Below are 16082 nucleotides of genomic sequence, written 5' to 3'. Positions count from 1 at the left end.
TTAGTTTTGAATGGATTAGAAACAAGAAAATTAGAATAATATAAGAAAAATATCTTATTTTTTCAAATATAATAATTAATTTATTGTTTAAAATGCCTAAAAAGACTCGGATTTCGATCCTATATTCTACCCTGAGTTCAACAAGGACTCATACTTGTAGCCAAATTTGTATAAAATATTACCTTCTGGTATGTACAAATAAAAGAAACTGGAAAAGTACATGGTAACCCTGACAATTAGAAGAATTTTTTAAATTTAACGTTCCAATAGGACAACTATGATCAGCAGTGAGTGGAATGCAATAAACCTAAATCCCACAACGTATATTTTAAGGAAATACACAGGAATTACTCGCATGTCGATCCTCAATTCTACTCTGAATTCAAAAAATACTTACAGTTATAACTAGACTTGTATAAAATATGACTTGCCGCTATGTAAAAATAAAAGAAACGAAAAATGGCATTGTAACCATGACAATTTGAAGAAAATTTTGAAGGAGAATAGCGTGGCTCTCATGATGCTTCATTAAATTAGCAAAAATCAGCTATAAGGAGAAAGAGATCAATGCAAAGGACAATCCATATCTAGCAACAGGAATAACTCGGATGACGATTCTCAATTCTAGTCTTAGTCCAATATAAAAACTTTTGGCTATTACTTTTTATACAAACTTAAAATTAAAATGGTTGCAAAATAAATATTGGTTAAGTTCCAATTATTTAAATTTTACAGTAGAAATTGACCGGATTAAAAATCAAGTATATACCACGTTAAGATTAAATTTTGTAAGTCTGGCATATATTATTTAAAGTTCTTTATAACTTTGCGGGCAAGGTACATTTGGTATGCCCAATTTATATATATATATAAATAAATACCCTCACCACGAACATTTATTTGCTGTTTTAGCTATCTCATATGTTTAGTTTGTATATGTGAGGCATAATGGTTGGAGATATTTTACATGTTGGAGGAGTTTTTGCTATTGAAAAACATGGTTTAAAAGAATTTGCATCAAATTGTGTGTGAAGAATGAAATTAAGTCATCCAAACACTTGAAATGTTAATAACGGTATACGTTGAATCTGTTCTGAGTAAAAAAAATTACAAGTGGAACAAACTCTTCTAAGACGGCAATGAAGAGGCCAATGAGGATCCTCGTTATGGACGACTAAGCACGACAACACCAGATGAAAACGTTGAAGCATTGAAGAAAATTACTATCAGAGAAGTTGCAAAGGATATTGACACATTGGTTGGCTCGTGCCATAATTTTCTTCGAACGTTTTGGGCATGAGACAAGTTTCTGCAAAGTTTGTTCAGAAACTGCTTAATTTTTATCAATGCTTATGATAGATGTTTTGGGCAAAAAAACTTCAAAATCATGCCTCAGGCACTATATTTACTGAAGTTTACCCCATGTGACTTTTTCTCGTTCCCAAAACTGAAGAGATCTATGAAAGTGCAGAAATTTGCAACGATTGAGGAGATAAAGACTGTATCGCTGGAAGAGCTCAAGTCTATACACAAAAGTACTTATGAGAAGTGATTCGATGATTAAAAAAGTGTTGTCACAAGTGGATTTTCTTTGGAGGGGGGTATAAATATTGATTAATAAATAATTATTTCTTCCTAAAAATACAAAGTCACTTTACTTTTTGAACATACCTCCACAAATACACATTTTGAAACAAAATTCCAAAGTTGTTCTATTTGATAATGATGAAAAGACGCATATTTTTGTGCATGTAGGTACTCCTTATAAATGCCCTAAAGTCCTTAATACTTTTCAAAGAGTCAGCACGTTCTAGATACATTTAACTATGTGCTTTATTAGACCTATTTGTCAAAAATTGCATCGGTGGTTACATTACATTGTAATTTATTAAATATTGGGCATTATAATAAGTAATGATTATTTTTATGATGCTGTTTTGATGGAGTTACATACTTTAAAACACAAAGCCCCAGAGGTGTTAAAAACAGAACAAAAAAATCAAGTTCAAGTCCGATTCCAGTGGTTGCATTTATATGAATATAGACTTGACTCAAACCCCAATGGACTTGAGCAATTTTATTTAAACTCTAAGCAAAATGGTACAATTGTACCGGGCGCTCGCAAGGGTTGGGATTTTTCAAAAAATTAACCAAACTTACTCATATGTAAAGTGGAGTAATTTGTAATGAAAATTAGAAAAGAAAAACTGTTGTTGCGTGTCCTCTTTTTTTTTTTTCATTGTTTAATTGTTAAATCGTGGTGTTAACTTCTCCCTCTGAAAGAAGAATTCTCCCCTATCTCTGGTCTAAATTGTTTTAAAAGTGCATAATAAAATTAAAATAAATACATTTAATTATAATTACAATATTTTCCCTACACTAACGCTATAATAAATGTTGAAAGTTCCTCTCTTTCTGGCAGTAATTCATTTTCTCCCTCCCACATCATAAAACAGGCAGCTGTATATTAACATGAGTCTACATGGGATAAACATAGTAACTCTTGCAACGTTCGGGAGGAGAGCAGTTTAGCTGTGAAGATGTTTAATTAGATCAGTTGCTGGTAGCAATGAGAAGAGTGTAATTAATACAAGACCCACTTTGTATCTATCAAGGGATTATTTACTCCAATGCCGATCCTCAATTAACCTCTAAATCCATCAAGGAGATACACTTACAACTCCCCAACAAATCATCAATGTTACTCTCCGTCATTTATGAGAATAGGCATAAGTAACCACTTTAGTACGAAAATCGTGACAACCATTGCTACATATACAGTATAAAATGGACAAAGATGCTTAATCTTTTTGACGATTTATTTTGATTGTTTCTTATTTATGGATTCGAGTCTATCTTTAACGACACGTCGACTTAAAAATACTCTTCAAAGTAAGTGAAATAGCAATTTACATGCATGAATCTTTATGGAGATTATTTCCATGATAATCTAAGGCCACTCCATTCATCAAGGATGAAAAGTTCAACTCTAAAGTATGTTCAATTTATATATTTTTTTTAATCTACCGTTTTCGGTAAAAGACACAAAGAAACACATGATTAAATTTTTAATTTAATGGAAATAAATGAGTAATTAAATTGAAAACAAAGTTATATTTGAATGCCCAAGCATTCAATTTATTCTAAACGACCCCTAATCTGACCTCTAAGGCACGAACATGACTATTTGTGCCTACCTATCCATATGAGTGTAATATATTTTGTTAATTTATAGGGTTCCATTTTATTCAATTTTCTTGGATCGGTCTAAAAAAATTAAAAAGACTGCAATACTATTTATACGAGTCCTAATAAAATTTGTCAGACCAAGGACCGGTCCTTATCGGTCTTTTATAGTAACTACAATAGCTGAAATGATGTAGTTACAAACTATGTTATTTCAGCTTTCCAACATAACCTCTTTCAAAGAGACGAGATACTTAAAGTTTATAGTTAGATCTCTGTGGGTAGAAAGTATGATATTCAAGTATTATAAGTTCTAGCCACCTTTCATTAACTTTTTTTCATTTGATATTGGTCAAAACTAGCCAATAGTAAAGAAAAAATAATAGTTGGAAGCGTAAAACTGAAAGACCGACTAATCGGTCTTAAGACTGTTATATGGTAAAAGATTAGACTTATAATGAAATACTGAGGGGGGTATGATCAGAGAAAAACAGTCCACGGACTGATACAACAGATCGATTTAACACATGCCAAACACTTCTGGCTAGCCCTCAAAACAACAAACAACATTTAAGCTGCACATATGTAGCTGTCGCAGCTACTCACATGTTCGTTGTTAGACATCAGCTGCTCACTGTATAATGATGAATGATATAAATCCAGTGAATTTTTTAGCGGGCCCGTTCTTTTTGGAATTGGTAATCTGAAGAATGAATTTTTTTCATGATGTAGTTATCATTATAATTTAATTCCTTAGTAGTGTAAATCCTTTCCTAAATTGATTCAACTGTATTCAATACCTTCCTTATTAAACATTCGTGTGTGTTCATATAAGATGGAAGGTAACCCTAAGGATGTATTTAAGAGTTATAATGTAAGTCCTTCTAGAAATCAGAGTAGAATTGGGGATCGATATTGGAGTAATTTTTGCGAATGTCCTTGTTTATTTCCTTCTCTCCTTCCTACCTTGTCACAACTGATTGTATCTGATCTCTTCCACAAAATTCCTCAAAGTTAACATGGGTCACCATGTTGATTTTTGGTTTTAATTAGACTTAAGAAGGTATCATCAGAATACATACAACGTATTTTAAATAGCATTTAATTCTATATGCCTTTAATTTATTTTGTCTAATCTAGCATATAATTAATATCAGTGCAAAATTCATAAAATAGGTCATGACACAAACTCCAAGGCACCTAATAATGACTTGAACTTTGTGTCGAACGAAACAATAACAATAATCATTAATAATAATTTAAAGAATCTGCAATAATTGCACTGTACAGTGTACATATTTTTTCTTTTTTGTTACATGATCTTTTTAGGAAATGACTCTTTTTTATATATAAAGGTTCATTTATTGCATGAGCTATGTACAAGTTGGGAATTTGTATTAGTTGCCACATATTTTTTTTAATGTTCCTTTAATTGGCCAGATGTAATTGCACTGATTATTTATCTAATCACAGTAGTATTAATAATGTTATTCTGTATATCAGTAATAATGGCCGAATTAAAGGAAATTCATAATCACTGTTTTGATTGTCAAGGATATTAATGGGGAAAAAATACAATAAAAATAATGAATTTGGTTTCACAACAATTATTATAATAGGTCGGTTGAAAAGGTTAACATAGTAAAACATATTTATTGGGCAAAATTTGATTTATTCATTCAATTTAGTTACCTTCAAGAGCAATACAACGATTATATAGATGGTACAATTTTCCAGTACAACAATTTTCCGACGCCATTTTTATAGTACGATTTCTCTATAGTCTCAAAATAGGGCTAAGTTTAGGAGATTACCTCTGATATTTTTTCAGCGAGCATTCTTTTGAGATGTGCAAAAAGAGAAAAGTCCCTAGCTCTTATAAATATGGTTGATGGGTAAGCGATTCGTAGAGTAATCCATTCACTTTTGGTATCGTTTCCAGTAATTTGTGAAATAGTGCATTTTTTTTATAAATAAACACTTTTTCCCCTTAAAAATGGGGGCATTTTTTCGTGATTTCATCCTTTATACATTCCAACAATGCTATTTAATATTTACTGTCAATTGTCTGTGTCTTTTGGAGGTAATCAATAAATACCATGCTATGATCATCCAAATATGCGCACAATAATAGCTACACGTTCTTTGAATTCGTAAGACATCTAAAAGAGTTTGTATTTTTTCTTATATAGTTGTGTCAGTTAAATCTAATGAACACTCTTTCATAAGAATAAATTTCATGGTTGCCAAGATATTGAGGTCTAAACTTTCAAAAATGTAATAATAATGGCAAAAGCTTTGGAAAATAAAAAATCATGTTTTAGTTACCAACTATAAAAAACCGCTCCAACTTTCTAGGACATGTTTGACACGGCTCTACATATGGATATATATACCATTCCATTGAAAAAACGAGTAAAATATTATATTGAGCAGTATATTTTTCTTCATCCAAACATAAAAAATGACATCTGTTTAGTTGCTGTACTCATAGGATTTTTTTTTACTGTTACCTATTTTTACAATAAATATCTTTTATAAAAACCGAAAGAAAATTGTATGTTTGAAATAGATTCAAGCTTGAAATCATAAATTTCTCAAACCTGTTTTCTTCTTATTATTTAAATAATTATAGTACAGCTATTTTGATATTGTAAATCAAGTTTAATCAAAGTAATATCAAGGGTACTCACTTCTATGCACTACCTTAAAAATATTAGTGTAATTATTAATTGCATATATAAAGTATATATAACTATGCATAAAATTAGGGCTTTTGCTTGAAAAAAATAGAAAATAAAATATTGTTACTTGTTCTGAAACTGTAAAACAAGATTCAGTTAAGAAATTCAAGATTGCATTAAAACAAAATGAATGGATTTTCCTGGGCACGGACAGTTTTTTTTTCTTACACTTGACTCATGAAAGTTTAAGAATAGGATATATTTCGACAATCACAATTTGTTTTTTTACACTTATACAGAAACACAAATTTACATACCATGTACAACAGAACTCTAAGCATATGGAAGGCTACAAGAACTTTTCATAGTCTTGGGAGAGTTCATTGTTAGAGGTCATTATTATTTAAAGATTGAAGACAGAACATCTATGTATTGAGTAATAAGTAGTGAGTGTATTCATGAAAGTCATAGGGTAACAATGAGGGTTTGCTCCTCAGGAGTTAAAATTATAAGTCCAGAGTAGAATTGAGGATCTGCATCGCTGTAGTTCACGTTCATTGTTAGATACTGAGTTGGGACATCTAATTTAATGAAAAGTCATGACAGTTAATCTCCTTTCCTTCCTCTTCAAATTGTCTGGGCGATCACGTTCAATTTTGGCAACTTTTTTTTTTAAATGTCCAAAATACATGCAATTTTCATCACTAATAATAAGAGTTTGCTCGAGTGTAAGTCCTTATTGTATTAAAAGTAGAATTGAGGATGGACAACTTGATAATTCCAGTTTATAAATCCCTGTTATATACGTAGTGGGGATTCTGTTTATATCATTCCTCTCACAGCTGCTTGCAGTTAATCTAATGGAACGTCATAACAGCTAAGTTGCTCTCATCTCAAACATTCTTCAAATGATCAGGATCACCACGGGTTTTTTTTTTGTTTCTTTTATTTTACATGTATTTGACCTCCTTCTTCTCCTGATTGCGACAACCTGGACTTTGTCATGTAGGATATGATAACGAAGAAGGTCAATACTACTCCAAGTGTCAGCAACGGAAAGCTTATGGTGGCTAAAGAGGCTGCTTGGTATGGTATTCCAGAAAAAACTAAATGTTCAAGCTGCAATAGTATTTTTAAGAGGGGCCATGCCAAAATATATTGAGTAAATTCTTAATGTTTTAATGCATTATGTAACACACTTGTGGTATTTCTTATTTTAGAGTAAGTGTGAGCCAATTTGGATAGATCGATATGTATCAGCTGTATAAAATATGTTCTAGAAATAAGCTTTTTGTATTTAGTAATCCGAGCAAGGTTTTTATTAATTTCCGAAATTGTTGCAATTATTATTTTATTCTTGAAGAACAAAAGTCTATGTATTAAGTAATAACTAGTACATAGAATGACGTAGCTGAATGGACAATGCGCTGAGGAGAATTTATTCTCTCAATCTTTATATGCGTAAGTTCGCGCCCCAGTCGTTCCTAGAGAAGGAAATTAATTTATGTATATGGAATTCGAGGAAGATTCCTTGGTCAGATTGAGTAAATGTAATACGTTAATGTTTACTTATACTTAATCAATGCAACTCCATCTAACCATTAAATTGTTATTTAAAAAAAAAAAAAAGTACCTGTGCTCAGGAAAGACGGAGCATTTGCTTAGCAATTAACAGTATAAGTCCATGTTGCACTCGGAGTAGAATTGAGGATCGAGTATTGGGATTTGTGTTTATTTCCTTCCTCTCATGGAGATACATCGTTCCACATGTTTTTAATGAATAAAAAGTACTACATACATGACTCCTCTTAGACGTTCTTGATGCAAGTCATGCTTTAATAAGTCTTTAAATTGGTTTTACTGCACCCGGTATTTTGGTATAGGAGACGACTCATGTTGATACAAGTAGTTTTATTGATTTAAAACAAAAAAGACTTTTCAACGATTAAGGGAATTATAGACTGTTTTTCCTTATTATTTTTTTTTATTGTTTTTTTTTTTGCAAAGTTATTGTCAATTATGTCATAAAAGTTTTTTGTTTTGTTTATTGGAGATCATCAGTAATATAGATAAACATTCATAAATAGCAGTTGGCTACATATAGTTTATAATCTTGATCAAATGTTATCTTTTATTTTTTTCTTAAATACAGTAAAAGTCACATGGAGCATTTTATGTACAGTTAACAGACTTTTTGGAATTTTTTGACATGGTAATCACGGATTTTGATAATTTTTAGGGAGGGTGTTTATCACATTAATGTCTGAATTTTTATGTATAAGAGCACAAAGGCCCTTTTTGGAGTACCTAAAAGTTTGAACCTTTTCGAAGGATGCTCGAACTTCAGTGGGATATAGCTCAGTCAGGCTCAACCTTTGAGGGACTCCGAAACAGATCCTATTGCTCAAATAAGTCTACAATTTCAGAAATAGTATTATTTTATAGGGATATAAACCTCACCAAAAATTATTAAAATCGGTGACGATGATATCGTGAGTGTGTGTAAACTTAATATGGAATGCCCTCTACGAAAAATCAAATCTGGATATCTTGAAATTCCGTATAGGCTCAAAAGCCTAACTTTCATAAGAGAGCGAGCTGGAGCCTTGAACTCAAGTTGCACCCATGTTTAATGATTACTCGACAAAAGTTTAAACATCATATAATTTGCAATAAGTCTCAAGCCTCGAATATAATTCCAGTCTTAGAGTTTAAGTATTTTCAAGAGTTATATTATACAACTCCACCCATTTCTAAGAAGTGACACATATCGTCGTTAAACTCGACAAGGAATCTAGCAGCAATAGATTCAGTCATATTGCATTCAATTAGCTTGAATGCAATATGACTGAAAGATAATGTGATTTACTGGCAACTGTCAAAACAAGGTAACTCTGGAATGAATAGTAAACTGCATATTAGGGTGTCTCGTATGACCCAAAGTACCCTTATATACTACAGCATTAGACACCAGGATTCAATTAAATTCAAAACAATTAGTGTTTTGGGTAAACACTCATATGAAATGTCACGACTTTTCATTTTATTATCAAGCACCAACATAATATGGAACTTCCTTCTGTAACCTTTTATATATTGAAAGGATTATTCAGACATCCCTGACATCTCCTTTAATATCAAACTACTTTATGGAGGTACCTTTGTTTGAAACATATGTACTTTAAATAGAAAAAACAAAACATATATTATTTGGAATAGTTTATAGCTGTTTCGGCTCATATTTTAGTAGCTGCAATTTGTATGAACCCCATATGTGTGAGATTGTTTTGTTGAAAGGTCTTAATTGTAAGGATTCTTAAGGAGGGATCAGTATATTCGCTGAGAGGCTTGGTCATGAATATAATTAATTATCAAAGTAACAACTATATTGGTTAATTTGTATCAAATTACATAACTATTGTTATTATTCTATGTAAAACAAAACAGATTAAGTTCCATTTGTTTTTTAATGACTATATTTCAATATAAAAAAAACAGAATGTTAGATTTTGAAATAGAAAAAAGTACGAATAGATCAGAAAGGAGTATGGTTGTAAAAAAGAAAGAAACCAAAATTCAAAACACCATAATGAGGAAAGCTATACGATGGCAAATGGGCCATGATTAGGCTTTGGCACTTATGTATATTTTGTCAATTTTTAAGGCATAATTTGAAGAAAAAAAAGAGACGACCTTTATTTTCGTATATACCTATCGTGATCATATGAATACTTCAATTCTCTATATACACGTACCGAGTGGTCCATTAAAATCTAAATACTTTGAATTTTAAACTTTAAAAATATATAATTTATGAATTAGCATTAGAATTTCAGCAAAATTAACCCTCACAAGGCTCTGTTTACCCACTTTTTTGATAGCTTTCTGGATAGTCTGCTGTGAAACCACGAGATCTTTTTACATGGGCCCTCATAGACCTGAGACGATTGGCCTGTGTTGTTTTCTTTAACTTCTCCGGGTCCAATTTGAACTTTTTGACAGATCTCTTCTTCCTCTCCAATGTTTCGGACTTGCTGACAGCGTAACCAGTGGTCCTGGATACACCCAACTGCTTGGATTGCGCGAATGAAAATTTATTCATCACATTGAGTGTCCTTTTCTAGACTTGTACGTGAGATAGAGATCTCAAGATTGTTTAGTTTTGTTACTAATTGTTTATGGCTTAATATATCGAAATATAAATTAATTTCAATCCCTTAACCTTTATTCATTATTGAATTAGTGAGTATTCAGATTTCAAATGGCCACCCGGTAAATCAATACCAGGTTGAAGTACTCCTTTTAATTTGATAATATGAAGCACTATCATATTCTTTCTCTGATATATTTCAACAGTTTGTAAAAATACTAATATCGATTTTTTCTCTATGCAATCCTTTTTTTTTTTAAATAGAAAATACATATTATAGAAATAAGTTTAAATTATTCACAAATCTTACATATGGAAATCTACTATTGTGGTACTTTAATTTGTAATTTTTTTGTTTCGATGGCTGAAGAATTTACGAATATATAGAGAAATTAAAGATAGTAGAAAATATTTATCAAAGGTATTCAGAGAAAATATTTATCAAAGGTATTCAGAAAATCCAGGAATTCATTGACTGTGACACCATTTTAGTTTATCAAAGGTATTAAGACTAAATCTAAAAAGCACAGCCCTTTTTTGGCCAAATACGTCAATTTTCAAGAAAAAATGTTTTATATCTAATTTACATCCATATTAGCTAAATTAAAAGTTTTATCGAAGTATTTTTTTAAATGAATACATTACCTATACTTACAAATTTAATTCTTTCCACAACAGTGGTTGTATCTCAAAACTACTCGTATCAAAATTTTAGATCAAGAACAAGCAACCTCCAATCAGAAGCGATGGCAGTGACTTGGAATCGAGATTTGTGAATCAATATGAACTTGAGTCCATATTTGAATAATTCCAATCATCTTGATCACACTATCAAAAACTCACGACTCAACATGGAATCAAAAGTTATTTTATACTAAATTCAAGAAAATTCTTAACATTATACAACATAATATAAGTATGGACTTAAAAATGAGGAAAAATCAGTCTGACGATTCGATAAAGATATTTATTACTCGACAGTATCACCAGAACTATAGTGTCTAAGAGCCCATTGTCCCCCTTCCCAACATTTGCTGTATTTTTATTATTATTTTTTATAAAATAAAAAAGTTATTCATTCAAATTTAGTCTCTTCCCAAAAATTTAACACTAAATTAAAAAACAAGTGTTCTATCTCTTCATGTGAATACCTTTAGATTTTTGAAATGTTTTTCCAAAAAATTAATTTCTTGTATTTTTTTTCCAAAAAAATTAATTTTTTGGGATTAACTGTAGATTTGAGTAATTTTTACGGAAAAAATGTAATATTTAAATATTTTTTCCAAAATATTTAATATTTGAAACTGATTTTTTAAAATTTCTATGGAAAAAATTTAATTTCTTGGGAATAACGATGGTTTTTGATTTCTTTTTCTAAAAAAAAATTAATTTTTTGGAATTACAGTGGATTTTAGACATTTTTTTCCAAAACATATAATATTTAAAATTTATTTCCGAAAAATTTAATTTCTTGTGAATAGCTATGGATTTTGGATTTTTTCAAAAAAAAAATCCAAAATCCAAGGCTCTCCTCCCCAAATAAATATATATATAAATATAATCTTATGGGCAGCCCTACATACATTCATTTTAAGACCTAAAACGTTATATTTTCGACAAATTTTTTTTTCGTGGGGAAGTTATTTTTTAGTAAGAAACTCCAATAGTCACATAAACCTTCATTTTAGTATGTAAAACCTATAATTATGCCTATGTAAACATTTATATATTTGTAGGTTAAATTTTGAAGACCTCACGACTATCATTATTTTTTTGTTTCCAATTAACATTTTTAATGTAATTTAATTAATAGTGTTATAATTGATACTTTTGTCTATATAAATATATATAAAGTTTTTGTTCCATCCTTCTCTTTCTCTATTGATCCCTTTATTTTTAAGCATTTAAAACACAATTGAAGGTTATAAATGAAAGAACACAGAAATTAAAACAATGGGAGCAGATAGTGGAAAATTGTATAATACATCCATGGAAAATAATAATCACAAAAAGGATAAATGTGATCAAAGGACTTGAAGCATGAATCACTGCTCACTACTCAGGGTCGCTCCTCCATTAAAACCCTTAAGTTCATTTCAATCATGGACAATGATTGGTAATGTTAAATGTATTTATAACAAGAACTGTGAAATAAATGATGGGGTTTATTAATGATTTTATTTATCGAATTAATTTGTTTGTCAGTTCGGGATGTATAAAGCGTTTTAAGGTGACGTCAAGTCTTGGATTTCGGCCATTTTGGGAGCATGAATAAGCAATTTTTATAACAATATATTAAGGAAAATAGTCTACTTTCATCCTTTATATTTACCTATAAATATCCAGTATGATGTTTGTCATAAAGTGTTACAAATACTAACTCCCCTCCACGCCATCTGGCGACGAAATAGGATCGTTCTTTCCTTTCCTGGACGGGGTGATAGATCATGACCATCCACTGGATAAATTGAACCATGAAGAATATCCTGGTTTCTCCCTAGGACGGACCAATGACTCGAGAGCGTCTGTTCGATGATAGTGCATCGAGGATGATGGGATGTGCCCAATGTGCTTTGCACATGTGTGACCTCTATGATATGGGCCTTGTGGAGCATGAAGCTACAGGTACGGTTCTTCTCTGCTAGGGAAAACGGTATAAACATGGTTCGAACCGTGTCTTCTACCTCCTTGTGGTTGGGGAAAGAAAATATCTCCCACCGATGGTGTGGATTGTCTCCAGATTCGTATGGATGTGAAGACTCCAGAGGCGTGAGGCAATTTTCCTCAAGTCCCAACGAGTAGGAACTCCGAATCGTGAGGTTGGTGATTGAGGGGGTGATGTTGTGTATTATCACTAAGTCCGTTTCTGCCCCTCTCAATTTCCTTTAGGATCTGAAGCGGTTATATATATGTATATACTTTAGTCTATAGGTTGTTCCTATAAATATCCTGGTAGGCTAGTTAATGGTAGGTAGTATCACATTTATAATAAAGTATTACACATACGAAGTCTCATCCACGCCTGGCATTATTGTTAACGTTTCAACAGTTACTCTCCGTTTTTCCGTGTGGAAAAACTAATTTTTCTCTAAAAATCCCAATGTCCTTGATGTGATTATATAACGTATATCACATTCCTTTCGATAGTATTCTAAATCTAACTTTAAACTACAATGTTAATTCATGTTTTTTGTAACGCAATCCTTCGTAACGTTATATCGTCTTATAAAGCTATGTGTATTCCTCAATAACATGAATAAAGATTTTTTTTTTAAATAAAATTAACGTCTTTCTAAAATACACAAATCGTCGAAGAATATGAGCTACAAACAATCAATTCATATTCCTAAGGCACTGCAGTAGAGATTTTCAGCTATGTAAACGATAGAATGGTTGATATGTTAACATACATATTTTAAATAGGCTTAGTGTCAGAAATGACACCAAGCAATTATAATTTAAAAAAATTAATGAACTACTTGATTTTTTTTCTTTTTTCCTTGCCTGTTGCCCAGTTATTCATTTATATTCAGTGTGTAACGTTAGATCGTGGTGTTCTTTACAAATTCATGTTATGTCTAATTCAGGGATTCTCAACAGGTGGCTCACAGCCAAAGTCCAACTCACGAGGTCATTCCATACAGACTGCAAAAATTATTTAATAATAAAATTAATTCATTCATTTGATGTTGGTATAATTAACCTAAATTGTGGATTTATGGCAAGACTGACATGGACTACCCAAACATCTGAAATTGTTTAAAGCGGTGTTAGGTCCTCCTCTTTTTTGGCACAAGGTAATTTTGTCTTAAACTATTTTTCCTTTGGACATTTTGCCTTAAGTCATTTCGTCTTAGGACATTTGCCTTACAGACATTTTGCCTCAAGGATATTTTGCCTTGATATGTAATTATCATTAGGCATGATAGACTCATGGATTGTCGAACAAGCAAAATATGGTACAAGAACATAATTCCATCATTATTCCAACAGAAAACAAACTTTTAATGCATTTGAATGTAATAAATATTGCATATTTTGATACAAAAAATTCAAAGGAACACCAATTTAAAACAAAAATAAATACAAACTTAATTTATTAACATATAAAGGGCAAATATCCTTGATGTAAAATGTCTAAGGCAAAATTACCGGGCATTAGAAAAAATGATTGTACTTAACAAACGGATTATTTGCTTACATAACTAAAAAATGTAATTATTATACATATATATTTACACAAAATGTGCACACGTAAAGATCAAACGATGAGATTAAACGGCATATAGGATCATTTAGAATTTAAGAGCAATTATATATTTTAAATGGCAAATAAGTCTAATAACAATTGGATTCTAATATCCTGCTTTTTTGTAACACAATGATAAATTATTATTTTAAAGAATAAATGCAATAATTACTTGGTTACATAACTGGGTTGAATTGGTTAGAGGAGACAGTTATATTTTTGGCTCAAAACCTTGAAGATTGTTTGAGTCAGGCAGGCCAAAATTCACCAGAACATTCCCACATATGTTCCTAATTTTTTGAATCTATTTTTCAAAAAATCAGATATATTAGTTTTTACACAAATTGCACTTGAATGCGACCCGTCCAATGTGGCATCCCCTTTTATCATGGCGTTTGAATGAACTTACGAAAAAATTGCACCATATGAAGAAGAAAAGTGATGTTTCATCAAGACAATGCACCGTGTCATAAATCACTGAAAACGATGGCAAAATTGGATGGACTAGGCTACAAAATTGATTCCTTATTCTCGAATTATGGCCCCAATGGCTTTTTCCTATTTATAGACATTGAAAGAATGCAAAATACTAAATAGGAGGTAATCGCCGATACTGAGGCCTATTTTGAGATTAAAGTGAAATCAAACTTTAAAAATGGCATCAGAAATTGTATGGCCTCTATGATCGTTGTACCACTATTGAAGGTAACTACATTGAAAAAAAACATCGAATTTTGCCTAATAAATGCGTTTCCTTTGTTAGATTACGGACTTTTCAGCTGACCTTTTAGTGTTGAGACTACACAGATACTTAATTTTATTTCTCGCTCTGATTTTAAGGGATTTCTTCTGGACCAAGTCCCAACATTAGTTGCAAGAGTCCCCATAGTTGTGATTAATTTCTATACACTTCTGCCTAAACCGAGTGGTCCATTAAAATCTGAACAATTTGATTGTTAAACTTCGACAAGATATAATTTATAAATTAACAATAGAATTTCAACAAAATTAATACTTTAAGTAGATATGTGTCTGAGCTCTCTAAATCATTATTGTAGCCGTCCTTAATGGCAATGATGGCTTCCAAACGGCAGTAGAAGGTCTGTCACCAGCTGGAGATGTAGTCCTCTGTCATGGCGTCCCATTGCTGGCTGACAGTGGCATTGAGGGCCTTGGTGTTTTGAAGACGGACGCTGCAGGCCTTACCCTCGACATGCACACAAAATGTGTGCATGTCGAGGGGGTTGGCATCAGGGCTTCAGGGGCGGACAAAAGTGTCAAAAAAGAGTTCAAAAGACTCCTTTATAAGATTCTTGCAACGGAGGAAATGGGTTTCTTTTATTGCTGATTTCCAAAATGGCCTCTCCACCCTCACAAGACTCTTTCCATCCACTTTTTTGATAGCTCTCTGGAAAGTCTGTTGTGAGCCCCCGAGAACTCTAGCATTGACCCTCATGGACGTGAGAGGATTGGCCTGGCTTTTTCTTTAACTCATCCGAGTCCAGTTTGACCTGTTTGACAGAACCTTTCTTCCTCTCCAAAGTTTCGGACTTGCTGATGGCGTAGCCGATGGTCCTTGAGACGATCAACTGTTTGGAGTGCCTACTATACAACTTTAATATGATAAACAAACACTTGTTCAAATAATAAACATACACTTCATAAACAAGCAGATGAGAAACAAAGGCTTGAATAATAAGAAGAAACCCCATCATAATGCAATCGTAAATAATTATTCTATTATATTATACAGTATAGACAGCAACAATGGTCTTTTATGTGAGTCTTTTGGATGCTCTCAAGAGTTCCCTCT

The sequence above is a fragment of the Lepeophtheirus salmonis genome, chromosome 3 (assembly GCF_016086655.4).
Source record: "Lepeophtheirus salmonis chromosome 3, UVic_Lsal_1.4, whole genome shotgun sequence".
Taxonomy (NCBI): domain Eukaryota; kingdom Metazoa; phylum Arthropoda; class Copepoda; order Siphonostomatoida; family Caligidae; genus Lepeophtheirus; species Lepeophtheirus salmonis.
Note: the sequence above shows the minus strand (reverse complement) of the source record.